At 38.0% G+C, this 15152-nt stretch overlaps 1 protein-coding gene across 7 annotated transcripts in view; it reads right to left on the minus strand.

Annotated features, from left to right (window-relative positions):
* The window catches only part of RALGPS2 (Ral GEF with PH domain and SH3 binding motif 2), a 128788-nt gene that overhangs the window by 108922 nt on the left and 4714 nt on the right, over positions 1-15152 (minus strand). For 2 of the 7 annotated variants that reach the window (XM_041127777.1, XM_041127774.1), the window contains exon 2: positions 11847-11942. The exons of 4 other annotated variants lie outside the window; for them this stretch is intronic. The gene's annotated coding sequence lies outside the window, so the exon portion shown is untranslated. Of the gene's footprint in view, positions 1-10257; positions 10378-11846; positions 11943-15152 lie in introns of those variants that run through there. One more of the 7 variants, XM_041127779.1, reaches the window with a different exon arrangement.

Here is a 15152-nt window from a genome sequence, read left to right on the forward strand (position 1 = left end):
TAAATTTATGCTCAGAATCAGAATACAGCAATCAGGTTCTTGAACAGTTTCTAGAAAACAGCACTAAAAGCAGAAAACCATAGCTGCTTAAGTTGATATTAAGACTCATTCTTGAAAGGAATCATGTCATATGGCACCTGCATCAGCAGTATAGTTAACCCAGTAACACAGCCTCCTTTTTTCATTGGTTTGATTAGTCGTGCTGCAAACTCAAAGCACTTCTATATTCATACAACTCCATCACTCAAAGTTATGTCACACATCCACTCTTTTCCTAAGCATCTGTTGCACAACAGTCACAGTAGTATCAGCTGTTTAAGCTCCAAGACAGATGAAATTAGAATCCACAGAATAGTAACAAATAGAACAAAAAAATTGTTTTATTAGGTTTGACAATGAAATTTTAAATACAAAAAAAAGCTTCATTTAAATATGGTCCTTAATTTAGATTCTCTTCTCTTACCCTAGAAAAGGCTCTACCTGGACAAACAATCGAGGACACTACCCACAGAGCACTTTCACTATCATGTGTGCGCTCACATTCTGGACAACAAAGTCATCTTATCACTGCTTTTATGCACCTCATTCTCTGACTTTGGGGGCAGGAAGGAGAAAAAAAGAGAGAGAGATAATACATAGTAAGGTTCTGTCTCATTCATATCTTACTCAGTTTCCAGCTATCAAGATCCCTTCTTCATGGTGCTCCAGTACCCAGTGCTCTCTTTAATCTCAAGAACTGGTACAACTCGTAGCTTCCATTTCCTCAAATGAGATAAAGAAAAAACCTCAAAAAGCCAGAATATCCTTCTCCAGGGCATAAGCTACTTGTTTACCAAACACTATTACAAAAATCAAACTATTAGCTCAGCTTGTAATCAGCTTGCAAAAACAATGAAGAAGTTCAGCTCAAAATGGAAGGTTTTTAAAATTAGTTACACACAAATAGGAAGGAGATCCTTACCGTTCTGACTTCCACCCTTCAAAAGCCAGCTACACTCAGTGGACTGACTCATAGCCAAGAGTTAACTGGTAGATACCATAGCACAAGGCAACAAATTTTAGCACTAGCATTGGTACACAGCTGCAAGCAGTAGCAGATCCTGGCCCTCACACAGTGCAGGCATGAATCAAGCAGAAGGAAAGAATCATTGCAGGCAACAAATGGAGTAAGCCAAAAATGTGAACATGTGTACGTGCTATTTAAGTTTAGCCTGGGGTTGTAAGAGGTTTGCTTTCTTCTAACAAATGGTCTCTCCAGCAGAGTTTCAGCGTTAAAAGACAAAATACAGGTTTACTAAGTAACTTCTTAGCTGCACAAGAACTGAAGAAGTTTCTGCTCACAAACCACTTACAAATTATCAGGTTCACAAAGCTTCTTTCTTCAGAGATCACCTAGAAGCCTCTATTCCATTTTGTAGTTCTTTAGAAAGAACATTGCACAGAAGAACATTTTATTCCTTTGGATCTGGCTATTATTTTACAATTGCTGTCTGAACAGACTGAACATCTGAAGTTATGATGCATGGCTTGTTTTTCCTCCCATACGCCAAAAGGGTAAGCATTAGGGAACCAAATTATTTTAGCACAGAAAGTACATTGAGTATAATAAGGTTTTACCCTCCTCAGTCTCCCTCTCCAGAATTCAAGTCTACCGACAGTTTAGCCTGTTTGAGCAACATTTCTTCAAATATCTGAAGAAGAAATCCAAGCTTGCTCAGTCAGGAACCAGAGGAGGATCCCTCCTCACCTCAAACACACAAAACAGGAATAATCATAACCTAGAGACATTTTTGAAACATAGGAACTATTGGTATTTATTTCCATGAATAAGTAGTAAAGAGGGCAAAGAAAATAAATAGGAATGATTTAAACTAGAAGCAGATACTTTTAATTAATTAGGCAGCTCTAAGATTATAACCTTTCCACAGTAGGCTTCTCCAAGACCCCCACCACATGCCCATATAGCTATCAGTTTGTTTGCAAACAAGAAGAGTAGTAAGTGATTAATGTTATGTTGGTTACCTGATGCTTAGTTTGCAAAATATTTTTGTCATGGGTTAGACATGCAGGCAGGGTATCAGTGGAACTAACAAAGGAAGAATACATCTGTGGACAACATTCTGAACAGAAAAGTCATACTTAAGAGCATGCAAGAGTGGAGCACTGAATGCTGCTAGCATGAACTTCAGGATCCAAATATTCTTTTCAGATGTACTCAGATCCACAGTTTTGCATCTTTTCTGGATAATGCAAACAACACATGAATAGAGAAGAATTATTATAGACTGCATATCAGCAAAAATATCACAACACACTCACTGTGAAAAGTCTCTAGAAGCTGACTTTTATATTCTTAGTTTTAATATTTTTTTTTTATTTTAAATAAGGCAACACTAAAAATTCCAGCAGAAGACAAACTTGAAAATCAGTACAACAATCTACAAACGGACCCATGTGGGTGGCACACCTTCTCTCAGAATAGAAAAGGTACTTCACTGGAAAAAGATTTGGGGAAAATATCTAAATAAAGTTTTATGTGCAACTGCACACTTGCAAGTTCTGAAACAGAGATGACTACTGACAGCATGAGCTTTTTTACTGTCAATAGGCTACAGGAACTCCATCACCAACAATCACCACAACTTGCGCACCAAAAGCACATACAAGAAAAAACAGTGATGAAAACTGAGACTGAGGATCTAGACTGAATATTCTGTGTAAACCTACACATCACATGTGGATGTAAAGAAAACTCAAATATCCATGCAATTCATTGAATAATCTTTTGTAGGCTTTAAGTGCTAGAGTCAAAATTGTGAACAGCCAAATCAAAACCAAGATGAGCAAACCATCCTAGGACAGATTTTTAACAAGTGAGAAATAACAAAGTACCAACTGCTGCTGAGTAAGCCTCCAAATCCATAGAATTAAAGACTCAATACATACACCTACTTCAACTGCACACTTTCTTTGTGCAGTAAGACAAAAAAGATTTACATTTAAGGAACAGAAGGCAAACCCCTCCTACATTGAATGCCTTTCTCATTCAGGAAGAAGAAAATACTGTTAAGAGAACATTTTACTGTATTTTTTGTAAAGCCATTAATAGACAATGAGGATCTTTCCTGAACAAGACACACAGTATCTTAGTCTGTTTTAAAATTCAGCTTTCAGAGATGAGTACAGTCTTTATCAATAACACCTGTGATAACATTTCAATAATGTTCTCTATATTCTTTTTTTAACATCATGCATCCATATGGAAGTTTGCACTGTTGCTATAGAAATGGTGCTAACAGGAAAAAATCTAACAGCATATGAATTGCCTATATTTGGTATGACCACTATTATGTGGAACTACAATAGACATTTGGAGAAGAGAGCTGGATTTTCTGCCTGTGCCAGTATCCCCTGCATTTGTTTATGAAACCGTGTCAAGCTCAGAGTATTCAACCTCTACAAGCAAAGAATACACAAACCCCAGTTATTTATCCATCCAAGCAACCACATCTTTCCCACATTTCCAGCTGCCTTTGGAAGAACTTCAGTGAATCACGCAACTAATGCAAGAGCAGGTTAAGACCCAAATACCAATAGTTTAAATACTTTTCTTCACCCGAGACCACTCAGTAACTACTGACCACCAAAGCATCTGCCTAATAAAACATGACGAGAGAAACTGAGCAAATCAAGTTAATTCACACAAATCCAGGACTTCAACAAACCAAATGGATGTTGGAACCTTGTTTTAAATGTTCAAGAATGACCAGATAAATCCATGGAGGATTTGTCAGCTGGCCTAACCAGATGTCAATGACCTACTCAAAGCGCCTGAAATTGGAGACCAAGCATATGTTTGCTTCAACTAAAATAACTTAGAGTGAACATTTTCATGCAGGAGGATAGTATATTTTTAAGCTGGTATCAGACTTTTTTCTTGTTATCAAAACAGAAACTTACAAGTAGATTGCAGGGTAATCTTGTCTCTTTACATACTCGCAGACAGGAATTTATCTGAAGGTCTGAAATTCTGGTATACCCACATTACTTCTTGTGCACCAACAAAAACAGTTGAAGCACCAGGAAAACTAAATGTGATTATGAGGTAAATAGACAGTATAAATGAGAGTCCTGCTGGAGCTATTTCTAAGCCATCTATCTACATTATTGATGAAAGGATCTGCTCTAAAGAAGGAATGACATAATAAATATCTACAGAGTTTGTAGAACTTGTGTAACTGACACAGAATAAAATGTTTTCCAGAAGACATCAAAAAAGACACCGAGATGTAGCATAAGCATTAATTTGAAGAGCATAGATGACAAAGCACAAGAACCATGCAAAACTAATGGTAGAAAAGGCAAGCCTCAAATTCTTGTCACAGAACAGGGAAAAAGACAAACTGCAGGGGAATGATTAATGATAAAGCTCTTTACAGCACACATGACTTCAAACTAACCAGGGACCAAGGAAATCAAGTAATTTCTCAAACTACTTCCTAAGGAGGTAGAGGCATGCTATTTTGTTTGTGAGCCGTGCTTCAAATGAGCAATGCAAAAATCATTAACTGCTAAAAAGGTGCATATATCGTTTTGCTCTACACCGTATTTAGTGGCAATATGATCCAGCAAGCCGGCAAAGGAGAACACAAACCTTGACACAGTTTACTGGCATTAAAGAAGTAAAGGCACAAGATGCACATGTACACACACAAGCTGATTGCCTGCATGGTTTGACAGGAACAGAAAAGCTGTAGATACTTAAGCCTAGTGAGAACAGCTAAACATGTTCAAAGCAGGAACAAGCATTTTCTTCCAGATCTGTCAGAAAGCATGGGGAATCCTGCAATCGTTATATGCCTTGAAGAGTGTGGCAACTGCTGACAGAATAACACCATTTGCTGGTCTTTTGAGTATTTAGGAGTCAAGTCCAGCTCATTTACCCCACACACAAAGATTCCAGTATGCCTTCGATACAGTCTGTCAAGCAGGATTTTTAAGATTATTCCAGCACTATGAACTGAGCACAGTAAGTTAACAAGTAATACCCTATCCAAATTGTACTTGGATATTTGAGATATTCAGTGGATGACTGGATAATTATTACTCAAACATATCGTTCAGGCTTATCAAATGCAGCTGTGTCCATTTCTGCAAAATCAATGGATGCATGCATTAAAAATTGATTTAAGTGCAGATACGTGCAAGCTGAAAACTTGGGTCCAATAGCAATGACAGAGATAGCCTGTACACAATCTAGTTTTGATAAGAAATTTGGAGGAGGATGGTGTTTTGAATGTAAATCTACTCTTCTACAGCAGATAACACTACTTCTTAAGGAAATCATGCTGTTTAATGGTTCATTTAACTAAAAAGAAAATTACATTCATCTTTGTGTTAATCTTTTAGTTGATAAAAAGTAAATCTAGAATGCTATAATACAAGAAAGTCCACACCACGAGATGGCAGGGTATCACAATTAGAAATACAAAAACCACTGTTATGTGACCGTTCAGTGATGTTAACTTATCTTTAAAAAGCTCACAGACCAGCACCTTCCAAAAGAAGAAAAAAAAAAAAAATCCACTAGAAACTGCTACTTCAGTTAGTACTAACAGCTGAAATCTCTAATCTTAGCACACTGATTAGAAAATGCTTTGCTTTCCTTTCTAGGATCACCAAAACCATCCCAGTATTAAAACAAAGCACAGTGGTGCAAATCTTGGGGAAATCACAATTAGGATCTGAGGATCTTTGCTTTTGTTCGAAAACACCGACCAAGTAAGCTTTTCTGTTCTCTGGCAACTTCTGGCAGGTAACCTTGCAGAAGTTCTGCCTTAAATTTTGCACAGAAATCTTCCCCACTCCCCTACAGAGAGGGGATCTTCTGGCCCAGACTAATCAATAGTGCTGGTTTACTCTTAAAACAACAGAGATTAGCTATTCTGGACAAACCAATGAAAGCTAATTCTTCACCTCATCTAAATGAAAATACAACACTTCTTTGAGACCCTGTTATGCCCTGTATTGCTGCGTTAAGACTTTTAAGTTAAAAAAAAAAAAATTCAGCCACCCGAATAAATACACAGCTTGGCCAAGATGAACATTTTTGCTGTCACACAAAATTCACCTTGAATAAGAGGAAAAACATGGGAAAAAGACCATGACTAATAAAGAGAACTGAAAGGGTCTGAGGGACAGTTTTTAAGTATTTGGAACCAGCAGCCTAAGTTAGAATTTGGACAAGGATTTGATAGTGCTTCATCATTATTGACATTAAACCATCCTTGTCCTGGAGGTACAAGGAAATCTGTCAACCTAAGAAATGTAAGTGGACACTGCACACTAAACAGGCAGTAGCCTTGCTTGAATCAACTGAAAAGCCCCAGTAAAGAGAAAGCTGTGCTGGGAAACAAACTGAGGTGGGAGAGCTGGACAGTCACCCCAGTTGCCAGCCAGTTGACATTTTGTTGCCCTGCAGAGGCAGAGCACAGCCCATGAGCTACCAGTTGGAGAGCCCTGTTATGCAGAATTGTGTGCTTTTAAATTCTGCACCATTTAAGCATTTTTAATGCCTGATTATTGAGAGTTTAAGACACATTACCTTATCACTGTAATATTGCAGCAAGGAATGAATTTGAGGTCCCGGTTCAGAAATTGTGTGAATTTGCAATTCCAGAAGGCATTCTTTGGTGACATACAAGATATATTAAAATACTTTACATTGCAGTATTTCCAAACAGCTCTACTAATAATCTGTCTTTGCCATGCCCTGAGCAACAGTGTGGACTAGATGACCCCCAGGTGTCCCCCCTAAAGTATTCTGATTCCCTAGTTTAAAGACAACACAAAAAGGCATTAACGACCTAATTAAACCAATGCGTGGTTCATAGAGAAAGTATATCCAAAAACACTGATCAAGCAGAATCAAACCACACAATCTACTTCATTTCTTGCCCTCCTGATGATATGAATTTTACATATATTTGTTAGATTCAAAAAAGAGTAGATAAACATTATTAAAAAAGCTTGAGAGCCGTTTGAACATGTTTGAATCTTCCCTTATTTCCTTCTAGGAAGATTTGGTAAAATTTGGCTTCAAGCCTCCAACAAAAACATTCTACTTCATAATAAATACAAAGAAGATCCTCCAGAATAGTCACAGAAAGCTATTTTTAAATGCATCACTTCAAGTAATCAACTTGTGGCATGGGTATGTTCTCTTAGCTAGGAAAAGCAGCACTGCAATGGTTACTCAGCCCAGAGGAAGATGTTATTCATGTGGCCTCTCCCCCCCAACATTAACAAGCACCAGAGATAGATCACAGTCCATTTTGTCCTTCCTGAAAAAACATCACAGCAAAGCAAGACTGCCAAACATGCATACACAGGTTCAGAGGTGAGAAAGCTTGTGGACCCCAGAATGAGAAATGAAGTGTACTGGTGATGGAAGGCCATAATCCAGGAATAGGAAAGAAAAGCTGCAAACTCTCATGTTGTGAAATAGAGTCCAATGAGCAAGTAACAACAAATCAGCTGGGTATCATGGAGGGGCAGAAGCAATGAGAGAGAATGCACAAGCCCTATCCACACTCACTTCTCCAAGCCCTGCTACACCTTTGACAAAAGATTTCATTGTGTTTTGATACTTGGTGATACTGCAACACTTCATGGTGTCACCACCATGACAGATTCAACCAATACTGCCCATGAGGATTTGGAAAATCTGAACTACAAAGAATTTGGTAAAAGAAATGAATATATGGACAAATTTTTCTACAGTTAAATATATATATATTTTAACTAAATAAATTCAGATCTTTCAGTGTAGTCTCAAAGCCAAGATCATCCATACTAGTGAATAATTAAAAATAATAATTAAAAAAAACCCACAAAAATGACTAATTCATTTCCCCATTCTATACTACCAGGAAGCGAGTTGCCTCTTACCTGCTAAAAGAATGGCTGAAAAAGCCAATACCTTGGCTGCACTTTGAAAATACTTTAATTTTTTAGTTAGTTTCACGTTCAGCTTGCCAAGCTGGGGAGGTTCATTTTGGTTATGAATGTTATTTAAACATAAACGAGAGCCAGCCACATCATAAATACAGTATTGGTACCTTACTGTTGAAATACCACTGAAGTCACTAGCCACAACATGGCCAGTGTGTTTTTGGCAGGTGGTATGCTTTTGAAACGCTTTATCACTTAAAAGCCAAGATATTTTAATGAGCTACACAAACTTATCTTCCACTACCTCCAAGACAACAGAGAAAAACAACTTCAGTGAAAACAGCAAACACAGCTACCAATTTAAATGCAATACTCATATATATAGTGATTTACAGGATCTATCCGATCTAAGAATCTAGTTTTTTCACAAACAACAGAGGAGTGTTTTCCAGCTGAGTTGCATGTGGCTAATATATACTGTAAATCTGACAAAGCTATCAAACAGCAGGCAGCAGGGCTGCTCTACCACAGAGACTGCCACATAAGCCAGCTCCCTCACTGAGGAATGAAGCAAACTCAACATCAATTCATTCTGGGATCCAATTGCGTGCTCAACACAGACCCATCCCCCAAAAAGAACACAATTTGCAAATGGCATCTCCAACCTAGGCAAGACCCCTTTTTCTCTTCCAAGATGTGTTTTCTGATTTTGAAGATTGTTACATTAAAAAACGCTGGCCTCCTCTGCATTAGAGGAGATGCCAATTACAAATTCCAAAAGATTGCAATTTTCTTCCTGTAAGCAAAGCACTTCTACCAACATTAGGAGAACCATAAACACAGAAAAAGCCACAAAGAAATACTGATCAGCTAGTCCAATGATAAGATCATAGAAACACGCCCTATTGCCCTGGGGGGAAAAAAAAAACCAAAACCAAAAGATATCCAATTCCATTAACGACCTGGAATGTAATAGGGAAAGATGACACCAGAGAAAGAGACCAGCAACAAAAACTTCAGTTGCTGAAGCCCATCACTTCTCCTCATCTTCCCTCCCTCACTCCAACCAGTAAAATCAAGATATCCATGACATTTGGTACCAGTCCACACAGAAATCTGACACCTAAAAGCAGCACAGAAACTCCAGCACATCCCAAGACAGCAAGGGAAGTCTGTCTCTTTTCCTGTTCCCTGGAGAGATCTCACTTCTGTCCACATCCTTTAACTCCATTACTGCTTGATTCTGTTTTCCACTTAAGACTATCACTTCATAGAAAGAGGGGAAGAAAAAGTATGTAAAACCATGGATTTTTTTAAAATAATGAAAATGAGAGCTACTTTTTTTAAAAAAAGGTACAGCTGAATAATTACTTAAAGCTCTCAACTTTTCTATGTTATACCTTTGTTTACAAATAAATGAGGGATTTAACAAAAGTTTTGTGGGCATAATAGCTTAGCAAGACATCTTTCATGTTAGCTACTTGCATTATTTATCAAACTAGCTTCTCTTTTTAGCAGTATCACTTAACACAGGCTAACCAGATTTCCATGTCTATGTAACTTAGCATAACACAAATACAACACACCTCTGAATTATATTACTATGTAGATCTACACAACAGATTTCACATTTTCCTAAGCTATCCTTCATAAAGGGCTTTCTGGCCTCAGCAATACCCTTTCAATTAATGTCTTTATTGCCTTATAACTAAGTTATAAAATTCAGATCAAGAATTGTTTCTCAACAAAACTGTGTCAGCCTCAAATCATTAGCACATATACCTTTGTTACTCTTAAGTCTAAAGTTGTTTAAAAATTCATACCCATTTTGCATATATTCACTTTGGACTTACAACAAGAACATGCTGTAAGTGTACAGCTCTGCTTCCACACCCATGGGTGTTTCAGTTTTCTCCCATAAGCTACTCAAATTGAACAGGGAAGGCACACAATTTCACAGGACAAAAAAAAAAAAACCCACACCAAAAAAAACCCCAAAACCACACCACCGAGATTTTTGGTAAGTTTCTCTAGATGCCCTGGCATAATGTCACCTTAAATACTTTAAAACTTTCCATTGTACATACAAAAAATTATTTGGGATCATGTAACAACAAAAACACAGATACTTCTTTTCCCTCTCCTAGTCATACAGGATTCATTACTAAAAAGAGAAGAAACTAAAGCAGTTCTGATTGCTGGTCTCTAACAAAATTTTTAGACATCTCTAACAAACCAAAGTCCCTGAATGCTAACTTATACACAGATTTGTATGAATACTTCTTTTAAGAGAAGTTAAATTACCTTATCCGAAACATGAACTAGGTCCTAATGAAGAAGCCTTTCCACCACTAAGCTTCAGGAAAGAGTCAAGATGGACCTTTCAGAAGTATTAAACACAAGTCACAGCATGAAATAGTTTGAGTTCTGTCATCACACAGACCCTATCCACATTAAAAAAAAAGTCAGCAAGTTAATTAAGTACAAGGGCAAGCCACTGCATGCAGATATTGAGGAAGCGCTATCTGCAAGCAGGTCCTAAAGCACACTATCTGCTTATGTATAGTGCCATTCTTCAAAGGTACAGAAATACTGTACCTCAAAGCAGTTTTTCCACTTCTTTAGTATCACTTTAATATGCCTTCAGCTTTATAAAACACTGTACATCTGGCACCCACCTCAAGTGAAAACAGTATCAAGCTTGACTTTTTGTTTGATCTCCTGACTACAATTTGGTTAACATAATTTTCCTCTCCAAATTCCTTTAGAAGTATTCTGGGTGGACACTTCAAACACTTTAATAGATACTGAGATTAGAGCTGAACAACTTCCACAAATAAAATAACTTTCTGCCAGCATAGCTAGATCTACACAAGGGTATAAAAAAAAAAAAAAATAACCAAAGAATCACAGGTTCATACTGCGATTAGATTTGGTACTACCTTTGGTATATTTGTAATTAAGACCTTGTGCAACATAAGACAATATGTCCTTGTTTAAAGCACCATTAAAATTTATCTTTTACCATGACTGGAAATGCCATACACTAGACTGGATCAGAAAGAAAGTTATTGTCCACTAGTGAGGAGAAAAGCACTTTTAGCCAGGCATATCACTAAGACGACCAAAATCTATTATCAGAGAGTTATCTGGCAAAATCTGTTCAAAATAAATCCAAAGTAGGCCCAGACTGGGAGGAAAAAAAAAAAAAAAACAGTAAAAGATGATTAGAAGAAATTATGTACCATCAACAGGGCAGTCAACCAGCAAAGGGTGGCTAGCCAAGCACTTTTCAAACAGGAAGTAGCAAAAACATTTCTACTACAGGGGGACATTTGCTATTATCATATAAATAAAATGGAAAACAGTTTCATTAGAAGCAGCACACCTGACACCATCCATGCATGGCATATTAAAAAGTAATACTAATAAAACCTTGTACCTAGATAATGTTTATCCTCATCCTACCTTAAGGCAGACTTGCAAGGCCCAGGTTTTATCTGCCCTTACAAACAGCTCAAGTTTCAGGCTGCTCACTATCCACCATATTCATGGTTCTCAGAAGCACAGGGTTAGTGTATAGCTAAGAAGAAATCTTGCTAAGCTTTCAGTAATTTGGCACTCAGAGCTCCAGAAGATATGTGAAGATCAGCTCAACCGCACGAAAGGACTGAACTCAACAGATTCTACTCTTCTCATACATCATTCCTTTCCAAAATGCCTGTTGGTGTATTTCCATAAAAGTTTGATCAATAAGAATATCAAAATTCAATTTAAAGATACTTACCAGACAAACCTGACAACTAACACCTAAACAAACTGGTCAGTCTAAAAGTACGTGACTATTACTCTAAAAATAAATGAGATAGCTGCCGCTACTCAGGTATACTTACCAATAAAGCACATGGGAAAACTGGCTGGTAATCAAAGACAAGGCTGTTGGCAGAGCGGTCTGGACTTGCTAGCAACGGCAGCACAGTTCAGGTGCCCTTTAACCACACAGAGAAAGTTAATTATGTGACAGAGTAGGAGAGGAAATACAATGATTATGAGTCATCCACTTAACCATATGCTTTATCAATACACCTCATGATATTAGAGTTACTAATTAGTGACAGCACAAAACAGTGATGCATTAATGGGAGAGAGAGTAGCCCAAATCTTTGGGCCATTTTTTCTTTTATTGATTTAGCACTTCAAACAATTTATGTGCATTTTGAAATCCAAAATGTACACCTAAGAAACAATGCTACCAGCATTCTAACTCTTCACACAAGCAAGCTGATTGCAGATGCTTTTGGAATCCCCCAAATACTTTACAGGCTTCTGGATTAGTTTTTGCTTGATCAGACAAAAGGCTGTATTACCAAATTTCCAGTAACACCATCATCATTCCCAGCCCACTCCACCACCCTACCATAAAAGATGCAATGACTATTAAGTTTAGCTCTATGCAAAAAGAATTTTCAGAAATGTCACAAGGATCCTATAATGTCTCAAATATTTTTGCATGAAATCTGAAACTAAGAAGTTTTTCCCAAGTTCCCAGACTTGCAAACCCAGCTAGGGATTCAAGATATAGTTGAACTTGTGCTCTAATACCAGAAACCAGCACACCACAAGCTCAGCTATAACTGAAGGGACAACTGATCCGCTTAGTTGATTTCAGCTGGTTTATGGGAACTCTGATTCTGTACTTGCCAGTCATGTCCACCACTAATTGCTTTTTTCCATTGCTTTCTCTGCCATGACATCAGTGCAAGATTTTGTATGGCTGAAGAATAAACCATTTGGGGGAACTATCAAACTGAAAAATAAGGCAAGGAAAAAAAAAAAACCTAAATTTCTTGGGTAAGTTCCCTGATGCAGTTACTACTAGTATTTCTGCCAAAACAGTGTGGGAAGTGAGCAGTCAATAAATAAGCTGCGCCACTGCATTTGGGTTCACAACTTAATTCAATTACAAACCAATTTAAATTAGTTACAACTGTGGAGGACCCCAACTTTACCAAGCAAGTAACGGAACTTACCAGCAATTAGAAGATCAAACTAACAACTTGGCAATGAAACAGGTAGACTAGAAACACAAGCTTTTAAAGAGTTTATAAATTTGAATTTTACATGGAACTAACAAGTCACAAGTCCACCTGTGCTTACATGCCTCTTCAGATAAAAATTCAGACATAAAACTTAAAAAGAAAAACTTAGTAAATTGAGACTTTCAGCTTTTCATTGGAGGCTTCTGCCTGCCTATGCATTAATCTGAAAAGGTTGTATCACAGCAGAAAATGTGCTTTGTACTAGTCCTGTTTATTCACTTATTGGTCCAGCTCCAGTCACTCTGTGACATTATACCACTTACTCTAAATCCAAATGAAAATATAATACTATAGTTTAGACAATTATCCCAAACCCTGGGCACCTTAATAGTGTGATAAAAGCAATCCAACTTACAAACTGCATCAAGATCACTTTTTCAGGATCTCTGCCAGTTTTATCTAGCCACTATTATCTAAGAAATACACCTTCAACTTTTTTAAAAGATCAACATTCTTCTTCCCCAGCACAATCAATCTGAGCCCATCTCAAGGAGGAGAGCAAATTCCACAGCCTCAAAGCTGTCCCTTAATGAATGAGGGAGGCACAAATCAAACAGCTTTTAATGCCATGCTACTGCAACAATGGTCAGAGTTGATAGCCAGTCCTAGGTCACTTCAGACTTAATTGATTGCTGCCAATACCACAGCTCCATTAAAGAGAAAAAGAGGTAACATACATATCCCAAAGCATCTGTGCCACTGACTCCTACCGAGACGGCTCCAAATCCAGCAAAACCTTCTGCACCACATTTTGCCTCCAAATCACTTTAAAGTGGAGTTACAGCATGAAAACCAGTGTATCTCAGGCTTCTCCTCTGCAACCCCCATTAATGCATTTCTTCTCTGCCACTCTGAGCACTTCAGCCCTTGGACAGCCTAAAGACATACAGTACAAGCAGTGTAAGTGAAAAGATTGACGAGCTCCAAGAAATTACTAGATTGGGTCAACCACTTTTTTTGGCAGAGGACCCCATAGCAAGCTTAACAATCAATTTCCCTCTCTGGCATTTCTGCTTATCCCCAGGCATGCTGTTCATTCTTTCTTCCTTCCTTAACCAACCCAGGCTCTCCCCAAGTTTTACTTCATTACTTGCACTAGGAACTGCTATAATGCTCTAAAACCAATGGGAGGAGAGGCAGAGATGACTTCCAGCCAAATTCTAGTCAGCTCTAATCAGGTTAGGAGGTCTCAATCTTCTAGTCCAAGATTTAAAAAACACACCCTGATTTTACTGCTTCAATATGATTGCTAAGAACAACAACTAATAAACTTGAGTCACCAGAGGGCTCTAACACTTCTACCTAATGGCAAATGCACTCCTTCAATTAGGAAGGCTGATAATTACATCCACATCATCATGTATATTTTATCTGGATTGAACTTCAGCCAGCTTGTTCTAATCCATGTTCAAATCTCAACTACATGCTGATGAGGCACTGAGCTACATTAACTGTTGCGGCCACATTTGCAATATATGAGGGAGACTTACAGTCTCCCCAGATAGACCAGAGAAAATAGGGCAGGCACATGCCTCTCCCAGTTCACTCACAATCTAAAGCTTACATTGCCTATGACACATGTTCGTACGTATACATGTAAGTGAAATTCTGAAACAGGCATGGAGAATAGGTCACAAGTCCAACACCTCAAAGAAACTGAGTAAATAATTATTCTTAAGAGTTTGCACCAAGATGAATCCTCCCATAGGGGACTGCCAGCAATATCTGCCTCCAAGAGAAAAAAGGGGAGGGCTTCCATTTAAACATCAAGCAGCAACAGATGCAATGGTCTCTCAAATCTGGCATCATATCAACTGCCATGTTACATGCTTAATCTTTAACAAAGGAGGCTGCTCTTTACCACTGAGAAATAAGCAGGTTTTTAAACCACAAATATGATGCGTACAAGAGGGTAACAAGTGCGTTTCTTGATATTCTGACCAAGCAGCTCTTGAGCCTCTTGGTGTCAGACAGAGGTGCACTGCAGCACAGCCAGAGATTTTCTGGGGCAGGAAACCTTGACTTGTTGATGCACCCAATACAGTCACAGCCAAAACACAGCCTGATCAGTGCAGCCCTATGGAAACAAGGGCAAAGCTT

The sequence above is a fragment of the Aquila chrysaetos genome, chromosome 12 (genome assembly GCF_900496995.4).
Source record: "Aquila chrysaetos chrysaetos chromosome 12, bAquChr1.4, whole genome shotgun sequence".
Lineage (NCBI taxonomy): Eukaryota > Metazoa > Chordata > Aves > Accipitriformes > Accipitridae > Aquila > Aquila chrysaetos.